Here is a 16349-nt window from a genome sequence, read left to right as displayed (position 1 = left end):
CTACATAAATATGTACGTACATCTCGATCCGAAAGAGGTTGTGAATGTAGTTAACTTGGAGTAGAACAAGAGTGGGAGAACATTGTCATGGTGGGTGGAGTGCCAGTTTGTGGTGCTCACCGACGCCACGTCCGACGCCACTCTCGCTTGGATCGCAGAGCAAAATTTTGCAGTGTTGTTGCTCCCACACAGCTTACTTACTTGCTTCTTCTCCATACCACCTTGCTTCTCCACTGCTCACATTTCCAACTATCTCTTGTAATTCTAGATTTTTACCATTGCTAATACATTTGTGGGCTGTCTTTTTGGATATGACTAAGTTGAGTTGAGTCGAAATTCCTTTGAAAGTTTATTTTCTTTGCGCTTTTGCTTCATTTCTAAGTGCAATTAACTTGAAAAGCTAATGTTAAAGGGATAGAATCTTGGCGTGCAAGAAATTTGAGAGAAATTGAATGGTTGGATCAAGTGATATGAATTTTTGAAGTTTAAGAAAAAGAAATCTTTTAAGGAAAAAATATGTTTTGAAGAATTTTGCTACAATTTGGATATTTTATATAAAGTGAAGAGGTTTTGAGAGCCAAGACTTTATATTTAAGTTGAAGGTAGAATAAATCACTTATTGAAGCTTAGACAGTAAGTTAAAACTAAACTCTCTACAACTAAATATCTTGTGTATTCTCAGATTGTAAATCACCTCAAACGACACTATTTTATTTGTCCATCAATTTGAGGATGAAAAGCCAAATAGAGCTTTATATCCACTTTTGAAATCTTAAAAAGGATTTTCCAAAATCTTGATATAAAATGAGTCTCCTTATCCAATATAATATCCTTGAATAATCCATTATAGTAATAGATGTTGTTAAAAAAAACCTTAGCCGTTTCTTCACTTGTGATAGATTTTGTACATAGTATAAAATGTGCCATCTTGATAAAATAATCTACTATCACAAATATAGAATCATATGAACCTAAGACAGAAAGATTTGTGATAAAATCCATAAAAATAAAAGACCATGGTTGTTTCGGAATAGGTAATGGCTAAAGAAGTTAATAAGTTTGATGATGAGGATTTTTAAATCTTGACCAAATATCACATGATTGTACAAAGTCTTTGACCGCCTTCTACATTTGAAGCTACCAAAAATCTCTAGATATTAGCTCCAAAGTCTTATTACATCTAAAATATCCGATTGCTGGAAAGTCATGACAAACTTGAAGAACATGTAATTGTGCCCCCCTTTTTGGAATATATAATTGTCCTTAAAAATAGATTCTTAAATTCAAACTTAGAAGTATCAAGAGACTCAAAAGGCTTATTCTTGATATCATAAACAAGAAGATTAGAAGACATACTTGATTGAATTTACTTAACAAATGTTGAATCAACAATCAATGTTGATTTATTGCTTAAAAGTGAAAATGCTCCCACTTCAAGAGAATCATTCTTTATTGATCAAAAGTTTTATCTCTTTCTTTTGGTATAAGATAAGAATATCTAAAAAGGCATCTAATAAATCTTATTATTTTAGATGACTTTAAAATCAAAGCTTGATAAAGACATATTCCAACAGGCTTAGTAATAATTCAAAACACCTACCAACATGAAGTACTTTAGGTTCTTATGATCCGTATACATACTAATTGGACTAAAATTACCTTCTAAATAATGATGCCATTCTTGAAATGAATCTACAATTGCAAGAAGCTCTTTGTTGTGGATCTTATAGTTAATCTTGGCTGTTGAAAATTTCCTAGAATAAAAAACTACGAAATGGAACTTATCATCTATTTTTTTTGTGATAAAACAACATCCATAACAAAGTATAAAAGTGTTTATTTCTATGAAGAACGCCTTAGAAAAATTGATGTGATACAAAATTGGTGAAGAAATAAATGTTGTCTTCTAGACTTCAAAAGATGTTTCAACTTCTTTGCTCCACTCAAGTTTATTTTTACATGTGAAACATGTAAGAAGAGTTGCAATTTAAGAAAATTTCTTGAAAAAGATTCAATAATAATTGGAAAATTCCAAAAAATATGAACTTCATATTCATCATGTGTTAGATGATTTTATTGTCTATTATTTAGATGACATTGTAATCTATTCTAAATTCTTATCAATATATTCTTTTAGTATAGCCAATTCATTTTTCAATAAGCTGTAGATCGGTCTGAATGGTTGTTGGGCTCCTTCTTACAGATAAATTGAACAATCATAGGATCAATGCTTTAGAAGAATATCTGCATTCTTCTTTTTGACAACATCTTAGAAATCTTAATATTGACTAGGAATATGACTTGTCATCTTTCTACCATCAAAATTTTGTCTGGCATATATAGCAAAAGATGACCATTTTTTTGCCGCATGCATGAAAACTCTTGTATCTACCAATAAGAGTTTTGATGTATTAAGCTTATCTATTTCTACTTCATTATCAAAATTTTGGATTAAACTATAAAAAAATTTAAGGTTACAAAAAATCCAATCTATTTGAAGATTAAATTTTTCTAACTACAATAATCCTAAAATAACTAGATTGGAGGGAGATCTTATCACATTATATATTACTACACTATTATGATCTTTAATTGCTACATCTAAAGGAATAGTCTCAAGAGTAACGTCTTTAGAAGTCAACGAACAACCATCTATGACTTTTACATGTATAGGTTTAGTTTTCTTGACTAAAGGTATTTCTTATTTTTTAACAAAGTCTTCATTTATAAAACTATTGAAAAAAAAGAAGTTAGAAGCAACAATACTTAGCATCATCAAAGTTGCACACAAAATGAAGTGTGGAATAAGATGACTCTCATTTTCAACACTCTTTACTTATGGCTAGAGTTTACATCAATTATAGATGAACTTAATTATTTTCATCCTTCTTTCTTTCATCTAACTAAACCCTAGATTCTTCTTAACATAGCTGCCACCACAATAGTAACATCTTAGCTGCCACAATAGTAACATCTTTTAACTCTTTTTTATCTTTTGACTATTAACAACTTACTATGATTTAACACTATGTGGTGGCAACTATGCAAGATCTTGCTGATCCTCAACGCTCTCACTTTACTTATTATTAAAAGGCTTTCAAGTCTAATGCCTTTATCAACTCGTGGTGTTTATCTTTTACCAATGCTTTTGTAAGTATATCAGCAAGCATGTCTTTAGTAGCACAATACTTCATACCTATTACTCCATCTTCAATTTTCTCATGTATGAAATGATGTTGAACATCAATGTGCTTGATTCTTGAATGGTGCTTTGGATTCTTAGCAAATGCAAGACATCCTTGATTGTTACACATTATTAGAATTACTTTCAACTGCACCAGTCCAATGTCTTCTAAGAGTTGTCTTATCCAACATGCTTCTATTGCACAATGATTTACTGTCATATACTCAGCTTCCATGGTTGATCTTGCAATGGTAGGTTGTCTCTTGCAATTTCATGAAATGACTCCCATTCCAGTAAAGAACACATATCCTATTGTAGATCTTCTATCATTCGCATCTCCAGTCCAATCCGCATCACAATATCCTTCCAAATCAATGTTTTTACCTCCAAGGTACTATTTGAAGTTCTTTGTACCTTTCAAGTACCTCAATATCTTTTTTACTGTTGCTTAATGCAAAGGTCCTGCTTTAGATATGTATTGACTCACAACACTCATACTAAATGCAACATCCACTCTTGTAGCAACCATTGCATACATAAGTGAGCCTATTGCTGCCTTGTATGGAATACTTTGTATTTCACCTTCAACTTGTGTATACTCTTCATTCGTGAGCTTCATCAACTTCAAGTTGGCCTCCAAAGGTGTTTCAATGGGCTTGCACTTCTCTATGTTGAATCATTTCAACACTTCTTCAATATACTTGGTCTGGCTCATTGTAATGGTTTTGTTGCCACAATCTCTTGCAAACTCTACTTCTAAGCAATAGTAGAGCTCTTTCAAATCACTCATCTCATACTCTTTTTCTAATGTGACCTTCATCCAATCCATCTTTTTCATATTATTAGCTAAGATGATCAAATCATCAATATCAAGGATTACAATCAGCAAGAACTCTTTAGATTACATCACATATAGTGAATGATCAGCCTCACTCCTTACAAATTCCTTATTGACAAAAAATGTGTCAATATATTGGTACTATGCTCTTAGTGATTGTTTCAATCCATACAAGGATTTCTTCAACTTATATATAAGGTATTTTTTGCCTTGTACAAATCCTTGAAGTTGGTCCATGTAGATGTCTTCTTATAATTCTCCATTTAAAAAGGTCGTCTTTACATCCATTTGGTACATTTTAAGGTATTGTTGCCCCAATTGCTACAATGGTCCTAATAGTGATGAATTTGGCAATGGGTGCATAAGTCTCATTGAAGTCAATTCTAGCAACTTGTAAATACTCTTTGGCAACCAATCTTGCCTTATGCCTCACCACCATAACCATTGCAACTCTTTTATTCCTAAATACCCACTTACAACCAATACTAGATCAATTTACTGGAAGACGTGCCAATTTCCATATACTATTATTCATAAGAGATTGGTACTCTTCTTCCATAGCGTTCTCCCACTTCATTACATCTTGGGACTTTATAGCATTACACAAAGATAATGGATTAGCAAAGAGAGTAATATTTGCATGTTCTTCACTTACTTGAGGAAAAATGTGGTTCTTCCACCATTCACCACCAGGTCTTCTTTCTCTCAAGGAATATCTTCTTTCATTTGAAAAAGATTCAACTTGTTGTAATCCAAGCTCTCTTCCAAGCTTCTTTTCTCTTAAAGCTTATCTTTTCTCACTTAAAGGTTGATATTCTTCATCATCATCATAATCTTCAACATCTTCATTGCAGATCCTTGAAATTTGCAAGGCCTTCTTTTTCATCTTCTTTGCTTCTTCATCTTCATTCAAATCTTTATCTTCTTCATTTTCTTCATCTTCTTCTTTTGTTCTTGGAATTAAAGATGTATCCATAAATACATCATTACTACCACTTGGACACATCTCTAAGTGCTCACAAGCACTTTTATACTTTAGAAACTCAACATCACGACTTTTGATGATCTTTTAGATGTCCAAATATACTAGCGTATATGCCTTGGTACCTTCACAATATCCTAAGAAAATACACTTTGTACCTTTTGCATAAAGTTTGGACCTCATATAATCTGATATCTTTGCATATGGAATGCATCCAAAGATCCTCACATATGAAATGCAAGGTTGTCTCCCACTCCAAGCTTCTTTTAGTATCATTGATGTAAGAATATTTGTTGGACATCTATTCTTTGTATATATTGTATTCACCATAGCTTCTATCCAACACTCATAACCAAGATTTTGAGCATGAAGCATGCTTCTTGCCATCTCTACAATGGTTTGATTTACCCTTTCAGCAACACTATTTTATTGTGGAGTATATGGAGTTGTTATTTGTTTTGTAATTCCTTCATTCTTTAAATAAACATCAAATTGCTTAGATATGTACTAACCTCCATTGTCCGTACACAATACCTTGATCTTGCACTCACTTTATTTTTCAACAAGTGCTTTAAGCTCCTTAAACTTCCAAAAGCACTCACTTTTTTACTTTAAGAATGTAAATCCAAATCTTGCTTTAGAAATCATTAATAAAAATAAAAAAATACCTTGCTCCTCGAATACTTGTGTTCTTCATAGGTCCACATACATCAAAATAGACAATCTCCAATAATTTTGTAGCACGAGTTGCTACACTACTTGAAAATGAGGCCCTTTATTATTTGCCTTGTATGCATTCTTCACATGCAAGTTATATTGCATTTTGGCTTTTTATGCCAAGATCTAAGCCACTTACCATAGACTTAAGCTTTACCATGCTCTTCATGCTCAAATGGCCAAGGCGACAATGCCATATATTCAACTTGTCTTAGTTTGATGTAAATTCAACAAATGAATCTAGCTCCACTCCATTGACCTTTTTATACTTGAGGTAGTACAAATTTCCCTCTCTAGAGCCTTTGGCAACCGTGTTTCCACACAATATTTTTACAAAACATCCATTCTTGTTGAATTGAACTATAAAACCTTCCATTACAAGTATACTCATCGAAAGTAGGTTTTGCTTCGTCTTAGGTACATAGACGACGTTGTCGTATTACGTGCTTTCCTGCTCGAGAACGCATCGAGCATCTCGCTGTAGAAGGTAGTATGGAGATTCGCTAATATTCAAGCAGTTTATCAATTTTTGACTGTTGGAATATAAACAACTATAAGAATATACCGTAAATCTATACGGATGTCCTTCCACTACTCGCCAAAGTCTTTTTTGCCCTAGTCGGTAGGTCTCTAGACGTTACAGAGAACCCCGAACAATCCAAACTACTAATCTTTGATACCGCTTTATACTCACGATCTTGTATCCACTGACTGTCTCGTTAGATTAACCCAATAAATTTCATTCACTCCGCATACTCAATCCTATAGACACCCTTTTAATTCTTCAATCACAGACGTAACTTTGATTTCACAAAACAGTCAAGAGTACTCACATCCACTTCATTAAAATCCCGATTCACCAGTACAACACTCACTTCAGCAACGATTGCCTCAGTCTTCCGAAAACCCTATGAAGAAAAAAAACCCAATTCTCTGTCTTTTTTTCCCTTTCCCAAGCATGAAGCTAGCTCTCCGATCCTTCTAAAAAACTTATTCTCTCCTCCCTCCCATTTCTTAACATATCCTCCCCTTTAACCCTAATTCTTCCCTCTTTCAAATCCTAGCCTCTGAATTTCTTCAATCTTTCATCTTCGATCCAAAATTGGCTCCGTCGTCAGAGCTTTCTCCTACGTTTTTACCTTTAAGAAATCCTTTTACCGAAAGGACTTTCCCGGAACAACACAAAAGACGAAACAGCCTGAAATAAAATCGGAACCCCTTTAATCGAGACCACATTGAGTCGCCCGACCAATTCAGGTCTCATATTAGCTAAAATGCCTGTAGTAAGACCTGGATGTTCCCGTAGTTGGACCGCATTGGGTTGCTCGACCAATTCAGGTCTCATATTTGGTAAGAGGACCCGGATTGGATTCTTGAAATTGGATCCAATTGGCTCTTCGAACTAGGCTCATCCGTCGTGTGAATTGGTCCTTTCTCTTCCTGTTGACTCCCGTTATTGGAATCGAACGGAGCATTTCATTATGCCCCGGCTGACTGTAATGGGGTGACTCAACCTGGCCACTCAGTATTTGCACTGGAGTTGGTCGTTGCTCCCAATATTTGAGGTAACTGAATATTAATAAAAGTCCCCTTTCTTTATATTTTTACGGTATACTCGTGTTACAACACGACATCCACCCCCTCTGAACCTGTGCATCCTCCGGTATGCACCAATTTATCCAATTGCTGTTTGATTCAGAATATATCCTCTACGTCTTTGTCTAGTTCGTCTTCGTCACCTTCATTATCTAAATCACTTTCATCTTCTTGCTGTGGAATCTTTATACCTTCATTAACGTCTTCCATATTCATCTCCGCATGTCTTCGTTTAAATATTTTTACTCGCTTCCCTGCAATTGGTATTTTCAATTTTGTACCATCTAACTCCCGTAATGAGTAAGTCACATTATCATGAACAGTTGTTACTACATATGGTCCAAACCAACGTTTTAAAAATTTCCGCAAAGTACTATGTTGATTATCTAGACTATTGTCATAAACAAGTACCCAATCACCTTCCTCGATTGCTTTTGGTCTCAATCGATGTTGCTTATTGAATCGCACCTTGTTTTGTAATCTTGCGCTTTTTAACCTTTCCAATGCTATCTGCACATCTTTCGATCTTTGCTCCAATTGTCGAATCCTAATAGCTAGAAGTTCTTTTCTTGTCAATCCATCTTCCCATGGTAGCATACTCCAAGTAAGTACCTTTTCTTCAATCGGCATAATTGGTTTTTGACTTGTCATAAGTTCTACTGGCATATATCGTGTCACTGAACTATGTGTTGTTCGATCAGCCCATAATGCAAATGACAAAAGTCGTGGCTACTCTTTAACTTTCCCATTATAAGCTTTAACTAATGCTTTCACAATCGGTGGGTGACCACGTTCGCTTTTTGTATTCCCTTCCGGATTATAAGCAGTAGTCAGTGATAGTTTGACTCCACATCTTTCAAAGAACTTACGAGCTTCTTGTGCATTTAATTCTCCACGATCTGCAGTGATTTTTCCTACGCATCCGTAGCGGCAAATGACATCTTGAAGCAAAAACTTACAAATCCCCTCTGTAGATTTTGTCCTCAATGCTCTTCCTTCTACTTGATTTGATAAATCTTCACGAGCTAAAACCAAATATCTCATCTGCCATAATCCAACTTGCATAATAACCAAATCAACAACCCATTTAAAATGAATAGTCAGAGGATACGTAGGATGAAGACCATCTCGATGTCGGATATTATGAAACTCCTTTAATAATTTTAGTTTTTCTTCTTTTTTGCCTATCACTCGTTGTGGCATCCCAATTCCTTTCTTCACTCTCTTCCATAAGAATCTATCTTGAAATAAAAATCCATATGCTTTGTACGTACCCTTGCTTCGAAACATTCTTTGAATTATTTGTAGAAGAATTCTCTTCAAGTCTTGCCAATTTGATTTGAAGATCTCGCATTCCTCGTATAATTTCTTCCATCTCCATATCTGCTTTCTTTGATAAGAATGTCGAAGGTTGAACTGTAGGCATTGTTGGTGGTATTGTACGTACTGGAGCTTTGGGTGCTTATACTGTTTTCGGAATATTGCTCCTATCCTTCATCCTTTCTCTTTTTGTAAGCAACCCCACTACGTCTTCAACGTTCTTCCAATTTGTTGTCAATCCTTCATATTCTTCTTTGTCTTCAAGAAGGAGTTCTAATTTCCCTTGCAATTCTCCATCAGCAGCTTGAAGAAATAGATCAACTTTGTTCGGCTCCAATGTCAATTTTTCTACCTTCGATAATTGAGAGTATTGCCTCTCAAATTCCCTTAGTAGCTTTGTTGCTTGCAAATTCTTATTAGGCCATTCAATCCATTCCAGAAACAACTTCTTAGTAACGCAATCAGCATCTTCTAAGAAATATTCATCTTTCAATGCATGTGAAAAAACCTCCCATGAATTCCCATAACGATTCGTAATCAATGTAATATGGTCTCTTATCTCCGATATCATGGCAAGTCCAAATAGTTCAACCATTTTCTTCTCAGAAACCCGATTTAAATCCATTTCAGGAACATAACATCTTAAATACCTTGAAATATTCCTTCCATCAAATTGATCAATTTTATTGACCACCGCTTGCAATACTTTGGTTGCCAAAGCTTCCTTTCGATCATTGCTTTGCTGTTGCTGCATTGATAATGAGAAGGCTTGAAACATACTAGCAATAGACGGATCCATGTGCATACCTTGTCCTTTAGAAGAACCCCTACCAGAAACTCCTCCCAAAGATCCTTCAAAATTTTTATTTTGGTTTTCCATACAATAAAAATAAAATCAAACGAAATCCAATACCTTCCACCTGAAGCTTTCACGTCGAGTTCACCACTTTTGTCGTATTACGTGCTTTCTTGCTCGAGAACGTGCTGGGCGTTTGGTTGTAAAAGGTAGTATGGAGATTTGCTAATATTCAAGCAGTCTATCGGTTTTTGACTGTTGAAATATAAACGACTACAAGAATATACCATAAATCTATACGGATGTCCTTCGACTGCTCGCCGAAGTCTTTTTTGTCCCAGTCAGTAGGTCTCTAGATGTTACAGAGAATCCCGAACAATCCAATCTGCTAATCTCCGATACCGCTTTATATTCACGACCTTGTATCTACTGACTGTTTTGTTAGATTAACCCAAATTTTTCATTCACTCTGCATACTCAATCCTATAGACACCCTTTTAATCTTTCAATCACAGATGTAACCTCGATTTCACAAAACAGTCAAGAGTACTCACACCCACTTCATTAAAATCCCGATTCACTAGTACAACACTGACTTCAGCAACGATTGCCTCAGTCTTCCCAAAATCCTATGAAGAAAAAAAATCCAATTCTCTGTCTTTTTTTTTCCTTTCCGAAGCATGAAGCTAGCTCTCCGATCCTTCTAAAAAACTTATTCTCCTCCCCCTCCCATTTCTTAACCTATCCTCCCCTTTAACCCTAATTCTCCCCTCTTTGAAACCCTAGTCTCTGAATTTCTTCAATCTTCCGTCTTGGATCCGAAATTGGCTCCGTCGTGAGAGCTTTCTCCTCCATTTTTATCTTTAAGAGATCCTTTTACCAAAAGGATTTTCCCGGAATGGCACAAAAGACGAAACAGCCTGAAACGGAATTGGAACCCCTATAATCGGGACCACATTGAGTCGCCCGACCAATTCAGGTCTCATATTGGCTAAGATGCCTGTAGTAAGACTTGGATGTTCCCGTAGTTGGACCGCATTGGGTTGCCCGACCAATTCAAGTCTCATATTGGATAAGACCTGGATTGGATGTCTTGAAATTGGATCCAATTGGCTCTTCGAACCAGGCTCACCCATCGTTGAATTGGTCCTTTTCCTTCCTACTGACTCCCGTTATTGGAATCAAACGAAGCATTTCAGTATGCCCCGGCTGATTGTAATAGGGTGACTGAACCTGGCCACTGAGTATTTGCACTGGAATTGGTCGTTGCTCCCAATATTCGAGGTAACTGAATATTAATAAAAGTCCCCTTTCTTTATATTTTCACGGTATACTCGTGTTACAACATGACAACGTTTTTGAATCTAATCCTATTGGTTTGTCCATTCACAACAACCTCCACCATAATAGAACCAATTTCAATGGCTTCACATGTGCAACTATCTACCAAAATCATATTTGATGCTGAAATAGCCTCATAAGTGTCAAATGAACACTTATAAGGTGTCATATACTTGGAACAATATGAATCCACAATCCATCTTAACATGATAGCCATAGAGGTTCCATTTGTTGCTGTGAATGTATAATCTTGTCATCCAAATTCATCTTGTATTCTATTTACATTCTCCTTTTCCATCTTTTTGCCTTTGTAGTAATTTCGAGCAAAATGTCCTACTTTGCTACAAATGAAGCAAGTTTTGACATTACCTTGTTGGTTTGAATAATTATCCTTGCCTTGTCTTGAGTAGAGTGCTGAATCTTGACTTTGAGACTCTTTTTCTTTCTTCTTGGTTACTTCATGGCCAAGTCTCGCTGTCACATAGTCCATTATGAGTTCTTTCAACTTCATGGATTCCAAAGCCATAATGAGGTAGTTGTAGGATTCTGGCAAGCTCATGAATAGAGTCATGACAACTTTTGCTTCTATTAAGGGCTCGACAATAATTACAAGCTGATTTACAAGTGCCTTCACTTTGTTGATGTATGCCATGAGGTCTTCACCTTCTTCCAGCTTACATGTAAAGAACTTCTTCTTTGTGTAGATGATGTTGAATAAGTTCATGCTCTCATAGATGTTGTAAAGAGTCTTCTATGTTTCTGCTAGTCCTTTGCAAGAGATAATATGGAAGAAGTTGGGTTCATCTACATTACATGCAATCAATCCAAAGGCCTTCTTTTCACAATATTTGTAGTCCTTCTTCTCCTTTGTATTAGCATGCATGCTTGCAGGCTCTTCACTTTCATCTACAATATCCCATAGGTCCAAAGAAGCCAACAAAAGCTCCATTTTGACCTTCTAATGGTAGAAATTTTTACCTCTAAACTTTTCAATTGCTCTTAAGCCTTCATCCTCACTTGAAGCCATGTTTAAGGAAGAAATGTATCAAAAGAGATTAAGAAAAATAGTCCTAAAGCTCTCAAAATCAGCAAGAAGGAGTTGATGCCTTAAATTATCAAAATGCCCTCTTTGTGAATAAATTAGTGTTTTTACTCTCAAAACACTTTCAACTTCATTTTTAGGACCTTTCACAAGTTCAATGATCAATATAAATGTCTCAAATTAGATTTGTCACTCTTCTATCGCTTCTATGCTTACAAATCACCTCTAGACACCATAAGAGGTCTTTTAAGTACCTTAAGCTCTTTTAATTCATGAAACTATAAAATTAGTCCACCAAGGATCTTAATCAGTAAGAAAATACAACACTAGTATTCTATAACATCACCACAAGGTGCAAATCAAAACCCTAAATCTAAGATGCACTTGAAAATAAGTAGGAGCAAACAAAGATCTAGATCTAGATCTGAATCTAAGAGTTAAGAGTTTCAAAATCCTAACATCAGCAAAAATAATATGATCTATTCCACACATCAACAAAGACTTCATAAAACTTCAAAGCAAGTCACAAAAGAATGTGAGTGGACCCATAATTTAATAAAAAAAAAAAAAATTAGAAGCAACAATACTTAGCATCAGCAAGGTTGCACACAAAATGAAGTGTAGAGTAAGATGACTCTCACTTCCAACACTCTTTACTTATAGCTAGAATTTACATCAATTGTAGATGAATTTAATTATTTTCATCATTCTTTCTTACATCCAACTAAACCCTAGATTCCTCTTGATCTAGCTGCCATCTATAAATCCTAGCCACCACAATAGTAACATCTTTCAATCCTTTGTTATTTTTTGACTATTAGTAATTTACTATGGTTTAACACTATATGGTGGCAACTATGCAAGATCTTTCTGATCTTCAACAAAAACAGGCTGATACTTGTGAATCTAATAATGCAAAGACTTTGTAATTTTTAGGTCCTAAATACACATCTATTGTAAAATAAGGTGAGGGATTTGGAAGAGAATATGATCTTTGATAGGTATTGCATATGATTTCAACTGCATGGTCTCTATTGTAACTAGAGCAAATTGTTTTTTGATACATTGTCTTCTTTGGCAATCGTACTCTTCATTTTGTGATTGTATTGCTTTTTTGAATTATATTGAGCATTGAAATAGGACCAAATTTTCTAAGGTATAAAACCTTACCAAATCCATAACAAGAAAGATCTCAATATAATGTAAAACCAAGCACATTATAATAAAACTGAAAGTAATTAAATGAAATAGAACCTAAAAGACAAGACTGACTAGAAGAGAATAAAATCAAATAGAACCAAATAGAATAAAACAAAATAAAATAAGAAAACCAAATTTTACTAAAAAAAAATAATCTAAAGCCATACTTGACCAAATATCCAAATGGCCTCAGTCAGTCCTATTTATACTTTATTCAACTATCTTAGAACTTTCTAAAATATTTCTAATAGTGGATCCTACCAAGACAACTGCCTTTCTAGAAGATTTTAGAGGTAGATTCTACCATGATAACCACCTTGAATCTTTTTAGAAGGTTCTATGGTGGATCCTACATGAACCACCATCTTAACCTAAATTCTAGAAATTTCTCAAAAACAACTCCACTTATATATCTCTATTTGCAAATAATATAAATATCCTATTCATGTCCTATTACAACTAATCTCCTTCTACTAATGTAAAATATCTTCATTTCGCTCTTGATGGTATTTTTAAATAGTTTCTTGGCAATGAGTGAGGTTATGTACAGGTTTCCACATTGTATTGTGGATGAAATAACCTTTTTAGAGAACTTTATATTGAAGTTGCAGACATCTATTGCCACAACGAAAGTAGCGATGCTTCAAAATACTATCCACTTCATATTCTTATTGGTCATTAATCACAATTGGTGGTGGTGGTAGTTGGCATCAATCCAAAAGCGCTTTGGTTCAATATAAAATTCCATGAGCTTTGAAATATAGAAGATTGGATGGATCCAAATATGTGGCGAAAGCTCATGATGGTGTCTTGTTGTAACACAACTATATGGTCAAAGATAATAATATGGATCTTATTATAGAAGAGCCAAGTTAAAAGATAAAGTAGAAAAATATAGATAAAAGATAGAAAGGTAGTAAAACTTTTAGTAGTAATGTTGTCTTTTTAGAAAAGTAAATTCTACTTACTTTGTAGGGCCATAAATAAAAAAAAACAAAGTAGATTGGAAAAATAAATGATATTGTCATCTTTAAAGAGGGATTGAGAAAAGGTTTTAGCAAAAATTACCTAAAAAGAAGAAGAGTTGATATCCGGATAGGACATGTTGCCAACTAGGGTTGAAATTAGATCCCAAGGCACAAAACCGCTTGCCTATGACGAATTTGGGATTCTTTGGCAGATTGAAGTATGGGATTAGAGAGAAGACTTAATAAGATGTTGATATTCATTGATTTTAAAAGTTTTAGGTGAATATTGACTTTGTAAGAGCTTTGCAAGTTCAAGGTTTGTTTTAGGTGACTCTGGATTTGTGAAATAAAATAGAAGATACTTTTTGGAGAATTCCATAAGTTTGGTAGTAGATCTATAAGTGAAATTTTTAAGGTTTGTGGGCATATATGTGTTCAATATATATTGTGAGTTTGAGCTTGATCGAAGGATTGGATTGAGGATTATTGAGGTTTTAGTGGGTCAAGGTCTCAAAAAGTAGAGTTTTAGGTCTAATGAGGGTTTCTAAGATTTCTTGCAACCTATTAATTGAATTGGAGTGAAAGTTATGTATGTGGGTAGTAGACTTGTTTTTCTACATATGTATGAATTTTGAAATCAATTAAATGGTTTGATAAAGAAATATTGGTACTACAAATTCAATATTTAGATTAGAGATGGAGGCTGACCAACATCCGAGCAGATTTTAGGATTGATCTTCTTTTTGGTGAATTCGATCTTCTTCAAAAAAAATTGTACTTGTTGTAAACTTCATTGTTAAGAGGTGTACAAAATTTGAGTTAAAATCAACAGATCGTTCATTAGTTATTAAGATTTGAATATGTTGTAGGAGTTACTTGAAGTTCTTTAGGATTTGGGTAGGGTTTGTTTAGGATTCGATTAGGGTTTGATTAGGATTCGGTTACAGTTTGACTAAGATTTGGTTAGGATTTATTTAGGATTTGTTTAGGATTTGATTAGGTTTCAGTTAGGATTTGACTAGGATTTGGTTAGGATTTTATTAGGATTTATTTAGGGTTTGATTAGGATTTGGTTAAGATTTTATTAGGATTTGTTTATGGTTTGATTAAGATTTAATTAGGATTTGACTAAGATTTATTTAGGATTTTACTAGGATTTATTTAGAGTTTGTTTAGGATTTGTACAAGGTTTTATTAGGGTTTGGTTAGGATTTGAATAGGGTTTGATTAGAGTTTGATTAAGATTGGACTAGGATTTGATTAGGATTTGATTAGGTTTTGATTAGGCTTTAATTAAGATTTATATTTTAATATTTTATTAAGATTTCTATTTTAGTATATTTTTGAATTTTTATATTATTTCTTTATGATTTCTTTAAAAGGTCTCTAAGAATTGTTTGTATTTCTTGTATAATTCTTTTGAAATTTTAATTGAATATTGATCGATGTTTGATTAAATTTACCATCTTTAATTATACTTTATTTAAGAATCTATTAGAGTTGTTAGGACTTGTTGTTGCAATTTTCTTTTTATCTTCCACAGCCAAGTACTTGGTGCATTCTCAAGCCAAACTTCATGTAATACGACAGCAGTATGTAACATCAAAAATTACAACAAAAATGTAGAAAGGTCCAAGCCGTTGAGGTACTAGCTTACAAACTTAGGTCGATGTAGCAAGTGGAAGGTTGGTGTTGGAGAGTAATACTTGGTCACCCACCTGGAAGGTCTTGTGTTGCTGATTGTTATCTACATATTACTTTTGTCAATTCTAGGCAATCAAGAGATAATGTCACTTGATTTGCAAGGCCATTTTAAGCCGTTGTATAAACTCCTCTGATATTGGATTGTTGGTGTCGATGGAATAATTGAGAATTTTTGGCATAATTGAATGCTAACTAGTATTAAGAAAGAATGGTGAATGATCGGTACTTGCTTGAATACTATCATTGTAGGCAAACTCCAAGGGCATCAAATATTCATCCCAGTCATTATGGTGAATTGCCACAAATGTCCATAGCATATCTTCTATGATCCGATTCGTACACTCCATTTGTCTATCTGTTTGAAGATGAAAGGTCGTAAAAATGGCAAGTCGTGTGCCTAATAGCTTGAACAAGGCATGCCAAAAACTCTCCTTGAAGCGCAAGTCTTAATCTGAAACGATGATATGAGGTAATACATGGTGACAAAAGATAATGTCAAAGAAGACTCATACAAGTATTTGGGTATCAATATTAAAGCGCTTTGCAGCCAAGTGAAGTTGCTTTAAAAATTGGTCCACAAAGATGGAAATCATAGTATGATTCTAAGGTATTTGTCGTAAAGAAATAATGAGATGCATAGTCACCTGCTCTCAACGTGCCA

Source organism: Physcomitrium patens, chromosome 6, assembly GCF_059467195.1.
Source record: "Physcomitrium patens ecotype Gransden chromosome 6, ASM5946719v1, whole genome shotgun sequence".
Classification (NCBI taxonomy): domain Eukaryota; kingdom Viridiplantae; phylum Streptophyta; class Bryopsida; order Funariales; family Funariaceae; genus Physcomitrium; species Physcomitrium patens.
The sequence above is the reverse complement of the archived record's forward strand: the minus strand, read 5'-3'. Positions refer to the sequence as shown.